This window comes from Hermetia illucens, chromosome 5 (genome assembly GCF_905115235.1).
Source record: "Hermetia illucens chromosome 5, iHerIll2.2.curated.20191125, whole genome shotgun sequence".
In the NCBI taxonomy this organism is placed as follows: domain Eukaryota; kingdom Metazoa; phylum Arthropoda; class Insecta; order Diptera; family Stratiomyidae; genus Hermetia; species Hermetia illucens.
Window position 1 is genome coordinate 9765062 of NC_051853.1, and position 13576 is coordinate 9778637.

At 46.8% G+C, this 13576-nt stretch overlaps 1 protein-coding gene across 11 annotated transcripts in view; it reads left to right on the forward strand.

Moving 5' to 3' along the window:
• The first annotated feature begins 11795 nt into the window (after positions 1–11795).
• The window catches only part of LOC119657601, a 136742-nt gene continuing 134961 nt past the window's right edge, over positions 11796–13576 (forward strand). For 2 of the 11 annotated variants that reach the window (XM_038064599.1, XM_038064600.1), the window contains exon 1: positions 11796–12989. The gene's annotated coding sequence lies outside the window, so the exon portion shown is untranslated. The remainder of the gene's footprint in view (positions 12990–13576) is intronic. The other 9 variants (XM_038064594.1, XM_038064593.1, XM_038064597.1 and 6 more) reach the window with 7 other exon arrangements.

A 13576-nucleotide genomic window follows, 5' to 3' on the forward strand; every position in this document is an offset into this window, starting at 1 on the left:
TCTAAGCAATTGTCACTGCATCTTCATTATTCATTTCTACGCGGAGTTCATATTGTATACAGTTGACAGCCTTCTATCAAACGTGTAATCCGTCCTGTCGCTCTCTATGGTTCTGAGTGTTGGCCGACTGTAATAGACAATGAGCGACGTCTTGCGCTAATGGAGATGAAGTTGCACCGATCATGGAAAAATTGCGAGAGAAGCGTCTCTGATAGTATGGTCACGTAATTCGTGCTAACAAGAATTAATTTGCCAAGATTGGTCTGAACATCGAAGTCGATGGTGTGTGTGTGTATGGTGGGGGAGAAGCTACAGTTTCTGAGCACTCAGGCCGGGTTGGCCCATTGTACTCGCCTCCCCCGTCTAACGGAATATTCCGGATTCGTTCACGTATCGCAGGATTTCCGTTAGTGGATGTGATGCTACCCGTCGCAATTGGAGAACATCGGCACCAAAGATCTGATGCCTGATGCGTCCATAGGCGGGGCATTCACATAGGAAATGCTCCGTGGATTCCGCTTCCTCATTACAGGAGGGACACGTATCATCTTCGGTAATTCCTATTCTGAACATATGCCCAGCTAGTGAATTATGGCCTGTCAGAATGCCCACAATACACCTGCAAGTCCTCCTGCTTTTCGACAGGATAAACTTTGCGGTACGTATGTTCGGTTCTGGCAGGAAAAGTTTGGTGTGTCGAGCAGCATTTAGGCTCTGCCACCTGTCATTATGGGAAACTTGTTCCCAGTTTTTGAAAACAGATTTAGCCAATGCCACTGATACTCCAATTACTGGCTCCGGTCCCGGCATAGGGGAGATTGACCCCTCTTTCGCTAAAGCGTCCGAGATTTCATTTCCATCTATGCCACAGTGGCCAGGTACCCAGAGTAGTTCCACCGTATTGAATCTAGACATAGAGTTCAAACGGTTTCTGCATTCCTGAACGATTCTCGAGGTGATCAAAGGACTGCTCAATGCCCTCAGTGCAGCTTGACTGTCACTGCAGATTGCGATGCGCCTGCCCTTCAACCGCTCGTCAATCACCCAGTTTGCCACCCTTAGGATCGGATAAACTTCGGCTTTCCCAAAGGAAAAGCCCACTTCTCATTTGTATTCGAGAGGTAGACTCCGGCTCCAAAACCCTCTTCTGTTTTTGAGCCATCGGTGTAGAAGACTTCCGTATATCCCGCCACGCATTCCTCTGGGCCTTCCCAGTCCTCTCTACGCTTCAGGGTAACTACATATCTTCTACCAAACAAATGTATGGGGACACGAGAATCGGAAGGCATTGTAAGAACTGGATTCAGTCCTCCCAGTAACTCTTCCAATACTCTGTGCCCCCCACATCCGTTGTTTTCCCATAGATCTAACCGAATTAGCCTATGAGCTGCTCTCATTGCAGTGCTTTGAATAAATATATCCAGGGGCTGCAAATTGAGTAGTGCATTCAGAGCTGCGCCGGATGTCGTGCTTATGGCACCAGTGATACCCAGACAATCAGTTCTTTGCAGTGCGTCTAGTTTACGGTGAAAAACTTTTTGTCTCACCTTAACCCACCACACTACAGATGCATATACGAACATCGGTCTAATGATGGCAACGTATATCCACATTACCACATGAGGCCTGGTCCCCATGTCGAGGCAAAGGTCCGTCTGCACAGCCCATAAGCTGTGAGAGCTCATTTCATCTTTACCTCTACATGTTTGTTCCAAAGAAGTTTTTTATCTAGAGTGACCCCCAGATATTTCACTTCTTCGGAGAGTTGAAGGGTAGTACCCCTCATCTCAGGGAGGCAAAGTCCATCCAGTTTTCTCCATTTTGTGAATAAAACCATTGTGGTTTTATTTGGATTAACTGACAAACCATGTCTAAGGCACCAGCTGTCTATCAAATCAACGGCACGTTGTATATTCCTACACACCGTTCCAAGATCCCGATCAACAGCAAGTACAGCCACGTCATCAGCATGAACTTGAGCGTGTATTGGCAAATTTTGCAGTTCGCATAGCAGTGAGCCGATCAGCATACTCCACAGAAGCGGCGAAAGCACACCTCCTTGGGGGCAGCCTTTCGTTGCTTCCGTAATCAGGTAGCGATCGACCCCTACCTCAGCGCACAGCAATCTTTGCGTTAGCATAGCATGGATCCACTTAATTAAAGCATCATCAACACCATGCGCTCTGGCGGCATCACAAAGTTTTTGAAAAGGTGCACAGTCAAAAGCCCCTTCAATGTCCACGACCACCCCCATCGCGTACTCACCATTCAAAGTTGCATCCTCTATCTTTGTGATCAAAGAATGAAGAGCAGACTCACAGGACTTTCCACGTTGGTAAGCATGTTGGTTTTCACTAAGTGGGTGTGACCTAAGTGCGTTTCCACGAATGTGACGCTCCACCAGTCTCTCCAAACCTTTCAGCAAGAATGAAGTCAAGCTGATCTGTCTGAAGTTCTTTGGATTAGAATAGTCATCTTTCCCAGGTTTCGGTATAAAAACTACCTTAACCTGTTGCCAAGAAGAAGACACGTAGCCCAGAGCAAGACATCCTCGAAAAATATTTCTTAGAGGTCGCTCTAAATGCTCCATACCCTCCTTTAGCATTGCCGGATAGATGTCATCCATGCCAGGTGCTTTGAAATGTTCAAAGGACAGTATGGCAGCTCTCACTTTTTCATGGGTAACAACCGCTTCCGCAGTGTTCCAGTTCCCCTTGCAACACTTGCGTGTTGAAGGGGTTGCAAGAACCGTCGGCTCTCCCCCTACCACTTCTCTCACCCGTTCTCCCGGGTGGTGTACTTCCAGGAGGGTCTGTACTGAGTCCAGTCTGGAGCTCGTGAAAGTACCGTCGGGTTTTCTAAGAGAATCCAACTTGGCCGACTCATCCCTTTTGAGGACTCTGCACAGCCTTGACATCTCCCTTTCGCCTTCCAGTTCCTCACAGTATGCTCTAAAGGAATCTCGTTTCGAGCACCTCACAAGCCTCTTATATTCACGTTGTGAGTTCCTGAAATTTAACCAGTCCAAGGAACCGTTTTACCGCTTTGGCCTCGGGAAATAGGACAAGCCTCTTCATAGCACTCTAAAAGTGTGCAGTTCAGAGTTTTCAATTCATCTTCCAAAGGAGTCCTTAGTCGCCTAGGGAACTGTACTTTATTGCCAAGAAGTTCATTGAACTTTGCCCAATCCGTTTTCCTAGGGTTCCGTCTTTGTACTGCAGACTATTCGCCCGCAATAGTCAGATTGAATTCCAGATATCGGTGATCTGACAGTGAAACCTCGGCTAGCACTCGCCAGTGTGTAACCAACTCTAACAATTTTGGGGTACAGATTGTTAGGTCAATTACTTCGCTTCTTCTCGGTCCCACGAACGTAGGGGCGCATCCTAAGTTTGCAGTCAGAAGACCAGCTGAAGTGATGAAATCAAATAGCTTCTCTCCTCTTGGATTGCATTTGGTACTGCCCCAACAAATATGTTGAGCATTCGCATCGCAATCTATTAAGAGTTCGAGACCACTTGATTCTGCATACGCCACCAGATCCCTAAGCTCTTGCGTCGGTGGAGGATACAAAGAATCATAGGGTAAATAAGCGGAGGCACTATGATGTTTTTCCTCTCGCCACTTATCTGGTATTGTATGATGACCGTAGCTAAGTCCTGGGAACAATATTGTCTCAGCATAGTTGCCTTTAACCGTCTTGACATCAGGACGCAAGCTCTCGGTCTTATGGATCTTTCGTCGTAGAAGATCCTAGCCCCCTTTACTGATCCAATGCCACAGATTCTGTTAAATCGAACCCATGGTTCTTGCACCAGAAAGATATAGGGGAAATCCTGCAGCTTTGTCACTCTCGCTGCCAACAGGTAGGAGGGAGCTTTGGCATGCTGCAGGTTGATTTGACCAATCTTTATGTTTTTCGACATAAACTTAGTCTATTGTCTTATGGAAAACAATTAGAAGCGTATGCGGCAGTCCGCGTATGACGGGGTTTCCCCCACATCGTACCGCCAGAGAGTCGATCCCCTCGTGATTGATTTCTCTGAGAAAAGCCGTACTTGGAAGTACCGCAATTCCCATGTTCTCATCCACGAAAGATCTCATCTCATCCCGCAGAGCATTCGTCTGTTTTCCACTTAGCACCTTAATTGGTTTGCGGTGTCCGGGTTGCATAGATTCGATCACTCGAACTGGCATCAAGTCAGCTCCGTTCACGTCTCTGGCTTCCCTTCCTTCCGCCTGTTCCTTGGAAGGTGTAGGAGAAGTTACTAGCAGGTAGGATTCACTCTGTAGTCCCTTCCCCAGTGCGAGCCCCCATACGGGGGGCACACCGGTCCTAATCCCCGCGAGACGCGTGGATATAAGCCCTGGTGCGAAGCACAATAAAGCGTTGGCCACAGCAGATGTGTTGGTCTTACGCTTCTTGCGCGCATTACCGCTGACAGAAGAGTCTGATGCGTCCAGTGTGGATCTTACCGGGGTTTCCAGTTTATCCCCCCCACCTTCCGCCGGAGATTTCGCTTCCTTGCGTCCGATTTTTCTGGGCGTTACCGCGCCTAGTGGTGCAGCCACGTCCATGTCCTCATTCCCAAGGTGCTTCATCTTCCTTCGCAGTGCTCTCTTCTACCGTCGGCTTAGGGCCTTTCCAGGTTCACGGTTTCCGGACCGCTTGGATCCATTTCCACACACCGGCGTTAAACCAGTAGCGTCCACGTCACCAGCTTCCCGTTCTTCCGCTCTTCCCGGTATGGATGAAGAAGAAGGTTCTGACAGGCAGGATTCAGCCTGTAGTCCCCCCTCCTTAGTGGCCGAAGTTCCCTTCCGCCGGGCCTTCCTCTTCCACTTGCGGGTAGATTTGGGCTGTAGTACCACGGACGAGCCGGCCGTATTCGTCCTTGGTCATAGTTAGGAAATAAAAACAAAGCTATTCATTCATCAGGTCCTTGCAATGAAGGTGGCTGGCACATTCTTCGTTTGGTCCACATATGTATATATAGGCAGGGTCACACTCATAAGCCTTTTATTCTATGTTGAATGATTCCTAACTTTACATTTCAAACTCCGCCTAATATTTGAAATAGGTTCTCCATTTCAAACGCATGGTTTTCCTAGTGCCTGATCCAATATCTATGTTTCACATCCATATAGTCAGTAGAGGAGTATCCGGGACGCAAGCCAGTCTGCATCGGTCAAACTTCCCAGGTGATGCATTGCAGGATGATTTGTGCTAATATCTTCTGCACTCAAGACGGATGCTCTCTTTCGGAATCTTAACGATCATCTCCGTCTTCCACTCATCGAGAAAGAGCTCGAATTCTCAGAATTCATGAATGAGTGAAAATATTCACTCTACAAAGAATCCAGGAATTACACAGAATACTCTTGAAGGAAGTCGTCTAGGTCGGTGGTCTTACTCCCTTTGAGCACGTTGATGACAAAATCTTAGAATAGATGTTATACGATTCAGAATAGTGGTGAAGTGTTCCCTCCTCTCGAGGCCGATGTCAGGGTACCTTTTTTGTTATGCACATTTAGAAGATAACTCTGAAGTCTACTGCTCATTGGTCGATTCCCCATTGCACTCACAATGTCCCCTCTATCAAGCCTCTCCTGCAATGCATATAGTTACTCATAGAAGGCATCTTTCTCCACTATATCAAAAATCTCCATTGACACGTAGCACTGCATGATTGTGATGTTTCTTAACCGAATCCTTGTAAACTTCCGCCTGCATATCATCAGGGTCTGCCTCCTTCCTGTTTTTCATGGATTAAACTGCTTCTTTGAGTTTTTTTATTGTGAAAATGGGCATTCCTTGCCGCTTTCCGCGCTGTTGACATCAACCCCCTTTGCTTTTATTTATCGCACCGCGGAGTCTCATTTCTGCTGATCTATACTGTCCCTTTATGGCGCATGTAAGCCTTGCGTTGTCTGGATAGCTGAGTGGTTAGAGCGCAAGGCTGTCGTACGGAAGGTCGCGGTTCAAATCTTGCTGGTGGCAGTGGGATTTGTATCGTGATTTGACGTCGGACACCAGTCGACTCAGCTGTGAATGAGTACCTGAGTCAAATCAGGGTAATAATCTCGGTCGAGCGCAATGCTGACCACATTGCCTCCTAGTGTACCGTTACGGTCTTGAATGAAGTGCTCTAACACACTTCAAGGCCCTGATCCAACATGGATTGTTGCGCCAACGGTTATTATTATTAAGCCTTGCGCCAAACGACGGTGCTTATGACACAGATCGCAATTTCTGCCAACCACCAATACATAGAAGGTTCGTCACGGGGGAAGCCTTACACACAGTCATTAATGGGTTCATAGCTGAATTTACGACCATGTCAGCTGCGACGCTACCACCATACGAAGTACCCTCCAGCGCGAATTTGCCCGTTCTAAGAGCTTGGGGAGCCCCAAGACCACTTCACGATGAACTGATGATCACTTGCCAAGGAGTCTTCTAGGAATCGTCACCTGTCTACCGATGGTGCCAAAGATTCCGACCCAAAAATTATGTCAGGAATGCTTTCTTCGCAGCCTGGAGGTCGAGACGTGAACATACATCCGGTGTTTAAGACTACGAGCCCGGTTGTCGCCACCATTTCTAGGATGCATTTTCCTCTGGAGTCTCACTGATGCCTGCCCCATTCAAAGACTCTAGTATTAAAGTTACCTCCCGCTAGGATTCGCCCAACCGTGATCGGTCCTCCAGATCATCAAACCGATGCCAAAAGTCCGTCATCGTCTCATTCGGAGTCAGGTAAACGCTAAAAAACGTTATCCCTAAACACCGAATTCAGATAGAGCCGTCCCCTCAGCCTTGGACAAGAACACGAAGTTGAACGCCGTCCCGAACCCAGATGGCAGCGATACCCAACAAGTCAAGATGTCGTGAAGCCGCGTCCCTGTTTCGATCATGCTAGTCGCATCCTAGTTCATTCTATTGTATCAACTCCTGCAATTTCTCATGAATCAAATCACACTTGCCGGGAGTTTGGCAACTGCTACCTGAAATGCAAAACCACGTCGGCTCACAATCTACGACTCCTTGAGAAAGCGCAACTGGTCAATATGGGCACTGAAGTCTCGGTTCTTACAGTATCCCGACATCATAATTTAATACCGCAATCGTTGAAATTCGCAGCAGCAAATTCTTCGTCGATCTGGACGTATGGCTACACGCAGGTAGGACTTAAGACTTCGACAAGCGTTTTCTTCATCATCATCATCATCCCACAACTTCCCTTAAGTCATCAGGAACAATCTCGCCCTGCTTACCCAGCACTCTTTCCATCGTTTTTGAGGATGTTGCGATTCACGTATTCGCTTATTTCTTCCAAAATACCGTAACATCACTACCGATCTTAGTCTCTCTGAGCATGTTAAGCATGACGTTCAGCACCACATCAACTTTACTGGTTCCCCGATCTTTTCTTAGGTGCGTCCATTATCACCGCAGAAGCTCGCAGTTGCGCGGAGCTCGAAGAGCTTCTTAAGCAGGGTATTTATAGACCTTCAGAGTTCAGTTGTTAGTCTTCGCCCCTTCACATGGTTCCTAAACCCAATGGCGAATGGAGACCTTGTGGCGATTACAGACGTCTGAAAGCTCAAAGGATTCCAAACCGATACCCCATCCCACTTATCCCCTATTTTGCGCACTCTATCGCAAACTGTTGTATTTTCTCGACCTTAGACTTAGCCAAGGCATACCATCAGATCCTTGTAGCTCCCAAAGACATTCCAAAAACGACAATACACACATCTTTCGGGTTCTTCGAGTTCACTAGGATGACTATGTGTGGACTGTGTAAGGCGGCACAAACTTTTCAGAGATTCACCCACTCTGCGCTGCGAAACCTCTACTTCTGTTTCGTTTATTCGGATGATGTTCTGGTCGCGTCTTCCTCTCAGTCCGAGCATTTAGACCAATTCGAGTGCATTTTTCGAAATTTCCTTGAGGTTGGTCTAGTACTTAACTTTGAAAAATTGCAAATTCTTGCAATCGCAGATGAGATTCCCCGACCACGTGATTACCCCAGAAGGCATCCAACCGGATCCAGTCATGGTGCAAGCGATTTCGAGCTTCCCTCTTCCAAAAACTGTCACGGATCCCAGAAGGTTCTTGGTCATGTTAAGTTCTACCTTCGTTTCTTGCCCAAGGCCAGCCATCATCAGTCGATCCTTGACGCCTTATTGTCTGGGGCGAAGACCAAAAACTCCGGCTTGATTGTGTGGTTCCCAGAGCCTGTCCAGGCGTTTGAGACCACCAAACAACAGCTGGTGGATGCTACACTTCTGGCATTCCCTCAACAAGGTTCAAGATTCAAACAGCTGTATTTGGCTCACCGGACCCAACTCATCATTATGAGTTATTAGCCGCGTACCTCGCAATTGAGATTTATCAGCCACTTCCCTTCCGATATTCAATACGTGCAGAGGTCAAGATCCGCATCACCGTCAATTGTCCGTCAATCGCCGAGGCACGAAAGAACGACACAATTCTTCAGAACTTGAAGACCAACTCTAAATACACATTTAGGGAGTTTCCTATCTTCGGCTCAATATCCAATATATACTGCGAGACCTCAAACAAGGGCCCAAAACCGTATATTCCAGCCGATTTCCGAAAGAAAGTATTTCACGCCGTTCACGATCGCGTACCCAGGCACAACGAATTGGTTAGTCACCGCAAAGTATTTCTGGCCGTCCATGAACAAGGACATTAATTCTTGGGCCAGACAGTGCATCACATGCCAGAAGTCCAAGACTACCAAGCTTGTAAGGAAAGAGGTAGGAGTGTTCCTTCGGTCCACCAAGCGTTTCCACATTGACATCATTGACAATTCCGAGACACGTCGGTTTCAGGTAATGCCTTATAATCATCGATAAGTTCAAGCGATGGTCTGAGGCGATTCTTCTGAAAGACATTACTGCACAATCTTATGCTGAGGTCGAGAATGGGTTCCACGCTTTGGTGTTCCGGTAATTATAATTATCGACAAGCGAATGCAGTTTGAGTCCTCTCTTTTCTCAGAGTTGGGCAAGCTCATCGGTTTCAAACGGCACCGGACAACTGCAATCCAATGGGATGTTCAGAAGGTGGCACAGGACGTTGAAGGCCACTATAATGGCCCAAGATGGCCGTTCTTGTTTGCAGGTCCTGCCACTCGTCCCACTTGGTCTTAGGAATGTCAATCGAAAAGAATTTGCGGCAAATCCCGCGGAGCTGGTATACGAAGAGAATCTGAGCCAGCGACCCTGTTCTCGACATCAACTCGGGATTCAACGCTACCGGTGTGTTGCGTCTGCCCAGGGAGGCAATGTCGCAGCTGAAGCTGCCACCACTCGCCAACCACGCGAAAACTATGGCTGACGTGTCTGGGGGTTCCGAATTCTGCACGCATGTCCTAATTAGGACGGACGCCTCTCGTAAGCCGCTGCAGCCACCTTACGAGGGCCCCCGCCTATTGTAGCCCCAAAGTCGGGAGCATCGTCAAAAGGGTCACTTTGGCTCCACTAAAGCCCTTCGACTAGCAAGAAAACGCAACCAGAAGGGGAGGTGCGCAACGCGTCCACTTTGACTTGTGCAGTCGGGTAGAGAGGGTCGTACGCCTGGTTTTGTTCAAGAGCGAGAAAAGGGCATTATCAATTTTCAGATAGCAGACCCAATGGGAAAGCTCAACGAAAGGCCGATGGACGCATAAGCTGATTCCGATCATCCGTTTGTAGGTCAAATGTCGCTACGGAGCCTGTAGTTATCACGGTCACAGTGGGCCCTGCAAATATTTACACAGGTTTGAGCTTAGCGAGTCGCCAGCAATTGGAAAACAAATGGCACGAATTAGCGTCACTCGTAACTAATGTATATCTAACGACAGTTTCGCGGGGTGAGCGGTTGAAGGATGCGCGGGTGTGGTTTAGTATGTCGGCACGGATTAACGTGCACAAATCGTGCACGTCAGCGATTTCTGCTAATATCTTTGAAATATTTCATATCCTTTGGAGTTCGTATAACTCCCTGGCTGTTGTACTGAGTTCAGATCTTTCTGCCCAGATCATTGGCTTTTATAGTTATTAGTTTTTAGTACATATTGGCCCCCGCTGTAGATTTATCACTTACACAGCATTAAGTGTGATGATAACGAAACTGGTCAAAGGGTAGTGGTACCCACGATGGAGTATAAAATCTGGGAAACGCCTGCTGAACCAACACCAACATCTCTACTACCAAACCCTATCTCCACCTCCACGTGGTGACCGCTGGGTGCTCTTTCTTAACAAAAAGCTGCAGACGGTGAAGGATGAATGATGATGTTGAAAACGGGACAAATTGTACCAACTGGTCCTCCAAGTAGGAGGTTAGGTCGGGCTGACAACCCTACAAACTGCCTTCATCCAGATCGAGCAGGTGACGATTAGCGCGAGATCTTGGGCTGCACATCAATGAAGATAAGACAAAATATATGGTGGCAACGTCAGCACCGAAAACCAACCAACCAACAACATCAAGCCGCACTAGTCAAACGGGAACAATAAAGATAGGAAAATAAAACTTTGAGACCGTTGATAATTCCTCCTATCTAGGGTCGAAAATCACAACCGATAACAGCTACGACGATGAAATCCGCGCATGATTGTTGGCTGAAAACAGAGCCTCTTTCAGCTTACAAAAACTGTTCCGCTCGAAACGTCTCACCAGCCCGGAAAGTCTATAAGGGCAATATCAATGATAGAAAATGAAGACCAGGCGGACCCTGCCTTAGATGGAGCGATGGTGTAGGTCAGGACGCCAGACAGGTTTTAGCAATATCGAATTGGTGAACCTCGGCGCAAAATCGGGATGTCAGGAGTGCCTTATTAAGGCGGGGCCTAGACCGGATACCGGGTGTTGCGCCACTGATGATGATGATGAACAACGTCCTTTCAAAATCCCTCAAAAAGTAGGCTTTAAAGCATTATTGAAGAATAAGATGCAGGTTGAAGACCATGCCGAAATACTCGCTCGTATAACAGAAAAAGATATTGAACGCCTCAACAACCACAAGAATTCAGCTCCACATTAGGGAGGAAACGGACTCTAAAGGTTTCTTTAAGGAATTTTTCATGAAGCCGCTTCGACTAAAATTGTGTTCGGTCGATAAGTTTGTGAAAAAGAAGGCCAAGCGTTTCCAGATGGAGAATCGTTCGCACGAATCTGGGTTGTTCATTGTTACTTTCAAAACCACTCCGGAGGAGTTTTTCATTCGCCCAAAGATCACTTTGACGTGTCGACGCAGTACTTTGGCGGAGCTTCAAAATTTGCGGGCGGACTTTCACGGTCAATTTTTTAGGTTTTTGGGATAGCTCTTCCTTGTTGGTCGTCTTTGGCCACTCAAGATAGTCTTTTGACCATCGCAATTTTCAATTTGTCATTACAAAACCATGGACGAAATTCGTAGCTCAAGAAATTCCTTTGTAAAGAGATTGTTAATTTGTATCTAAAACTCTGGGCCTTATCTATCGAAAAATATCTATACTCACCTTTCCCGAGCCCTGAATTCACCCCTAATATCGTTATTGCCGATTTTGCAAGTGAAACCTGATACTTGGCGCGAGTACTCCGGCATTCACTGAGTCGATGACACATCGCCTCCCTGCCACCCTTCCTGAACAAGTCCGCAACGACTCTCCCAAGCGAAATATGTACATGAGGTGAGGGTGTCATCGGGTTTTCCCCCTCATGGATAACTCACAAAGCCAAATGCATTGGTCACAGTTCATTTTCACTCACAATACTCAACGGAAGTGCCTTCGGTTCGATATGAAACGGTACAGGTCGCCCCAAAAGTCTGCACGAGTACATGGAATAGTGGAGGGATTGCTTCCGAGCTGAGGCTTTTCCCCCCTTTCCCGCCGGACATTGCTGTGGGCAAGATGTCCTTTTCGCAACTGGCGACTCCTAGTGGAAAGACTTTTAAACAATCCGTCGCAGAAGGAGCGAATCCTTTCATTTTCGTTGCGTTCGTCGTCGAGGAAACTTTTGTGTGACGTGTGATTCGAATTTTCCTTTTTCCAAGGCTTTCCTTTCTCTTGCGAAGGACACATTTTCTGGCAAAGAAGTTGGTTTTTTGCAATCTAACGTTCGCGGACGTGTTGGAAAAGTGTAGAGAATTCGTTTTTTTCGGTCGCTGATTTGGGTTTTTCGTCGGAAAATTGGGAAAATAAGTGAAAGCGTGCAAGCAAGTTGCCTGGTCGATGGGCTCCAAGTTCCCCACAGTGTTGTTTGTTAGTGAATCATATTTTCCTAGAGGGTAGCAATCCGAAGGTAGTGCAAAGTAGAGAAAACCCTAGTGGGAAATCGCTCGGCGTTTTCCGCATTCACGCATTTCCGCAAATCGCCACCGCCAGAGGATTCGCAATAAAACAATAAAATGTGCTCAATACTAAGTGAGGATAGCATTTAGCGTGTTTTCTTCTTCCATAGTTGTTTGATTTCTTCCAGCATAATTGAGCGTTTCCCGATTCCTGTACTTGTTCAAGTTGTTTGCATTTTGTCGTTCTTGTGTCCGTAAACATAGGAATTAACGTAATGGAATTGCCCTGAAACTTTGCACTCCACTCAATTCTAGTCGTAATTGGAAAGTATCTAACATATTGATTTGCCGTAGTGCATGATTATCAGTTGGATCGAGAGACAGTATCTGTTCCCAACCGCCATACAACACTAGCCACAGAACATATCCCAGTGTATGTAAATTGAACACTTTAAAGCCTGCAAGCAAAAAGGACCTCGAAAGCAAGCGGAGAACAAAAGAACAGGCAAAGGGAGCCCGAAACAAGCGTAAAAATCAATGCCCCGTTGAGAGCCGACCTCCCACCAGAGCCTAGTCCACATATGTGTTTTAAGGTTCCATTACATGTCTCCTGCGAAGACTGTCCCGTAATTGGTTCTTGTGAATGTTGTTAACAATAGTAATTGGTTTAAAGTCACAGTAAAGTCGCCGATTTATGTAAGTGGAATAAAACAGAGCAACATTGCCTCTAAAGTCACGCAAATTACCAGCTTTTCACACAAGATGGCATTGGCAAAGCACTCGCATTTTTGTTTTCCTCCGTGCTTTTTTGGTTCCGCGCTTTACCCACCATTATCCTTTTTTCCTGCATCCCCAACACACGTCCCGCATGCAAAACTCACTTCAGTAGATTTTTAAAGTGTTTTTTAGTCGTAGTCGCTTAATAGTTCCACTTTTTGTGATTTAATGTCGAAGCCGCATGACTCCTCCCACGATGCACACTAGGTCGTGGAAAAATAATTGGCATTTCTGTTCCATTATGCATAAATGTGTCCTTTTCAGTCCTCTGCAACGGCGGGGGTGTATTTGGATGGTCATTACGTTTCAAGGTTCACTCCGATGCTCGTTCTCGATGTTGCATTGTGATCTCATGATGCGGAAAATGTAGGTCAGGATGTGTGCAACAAATGGTACGATTTGAAGGCATGATATCAGAGGAAGTGAGGCTGCATCTCGCTGAATGCATGGTCCTGTGAGATGTCAGTCGGGCAATAATACGAGAAATGCTTTGGATGCTTTTATAA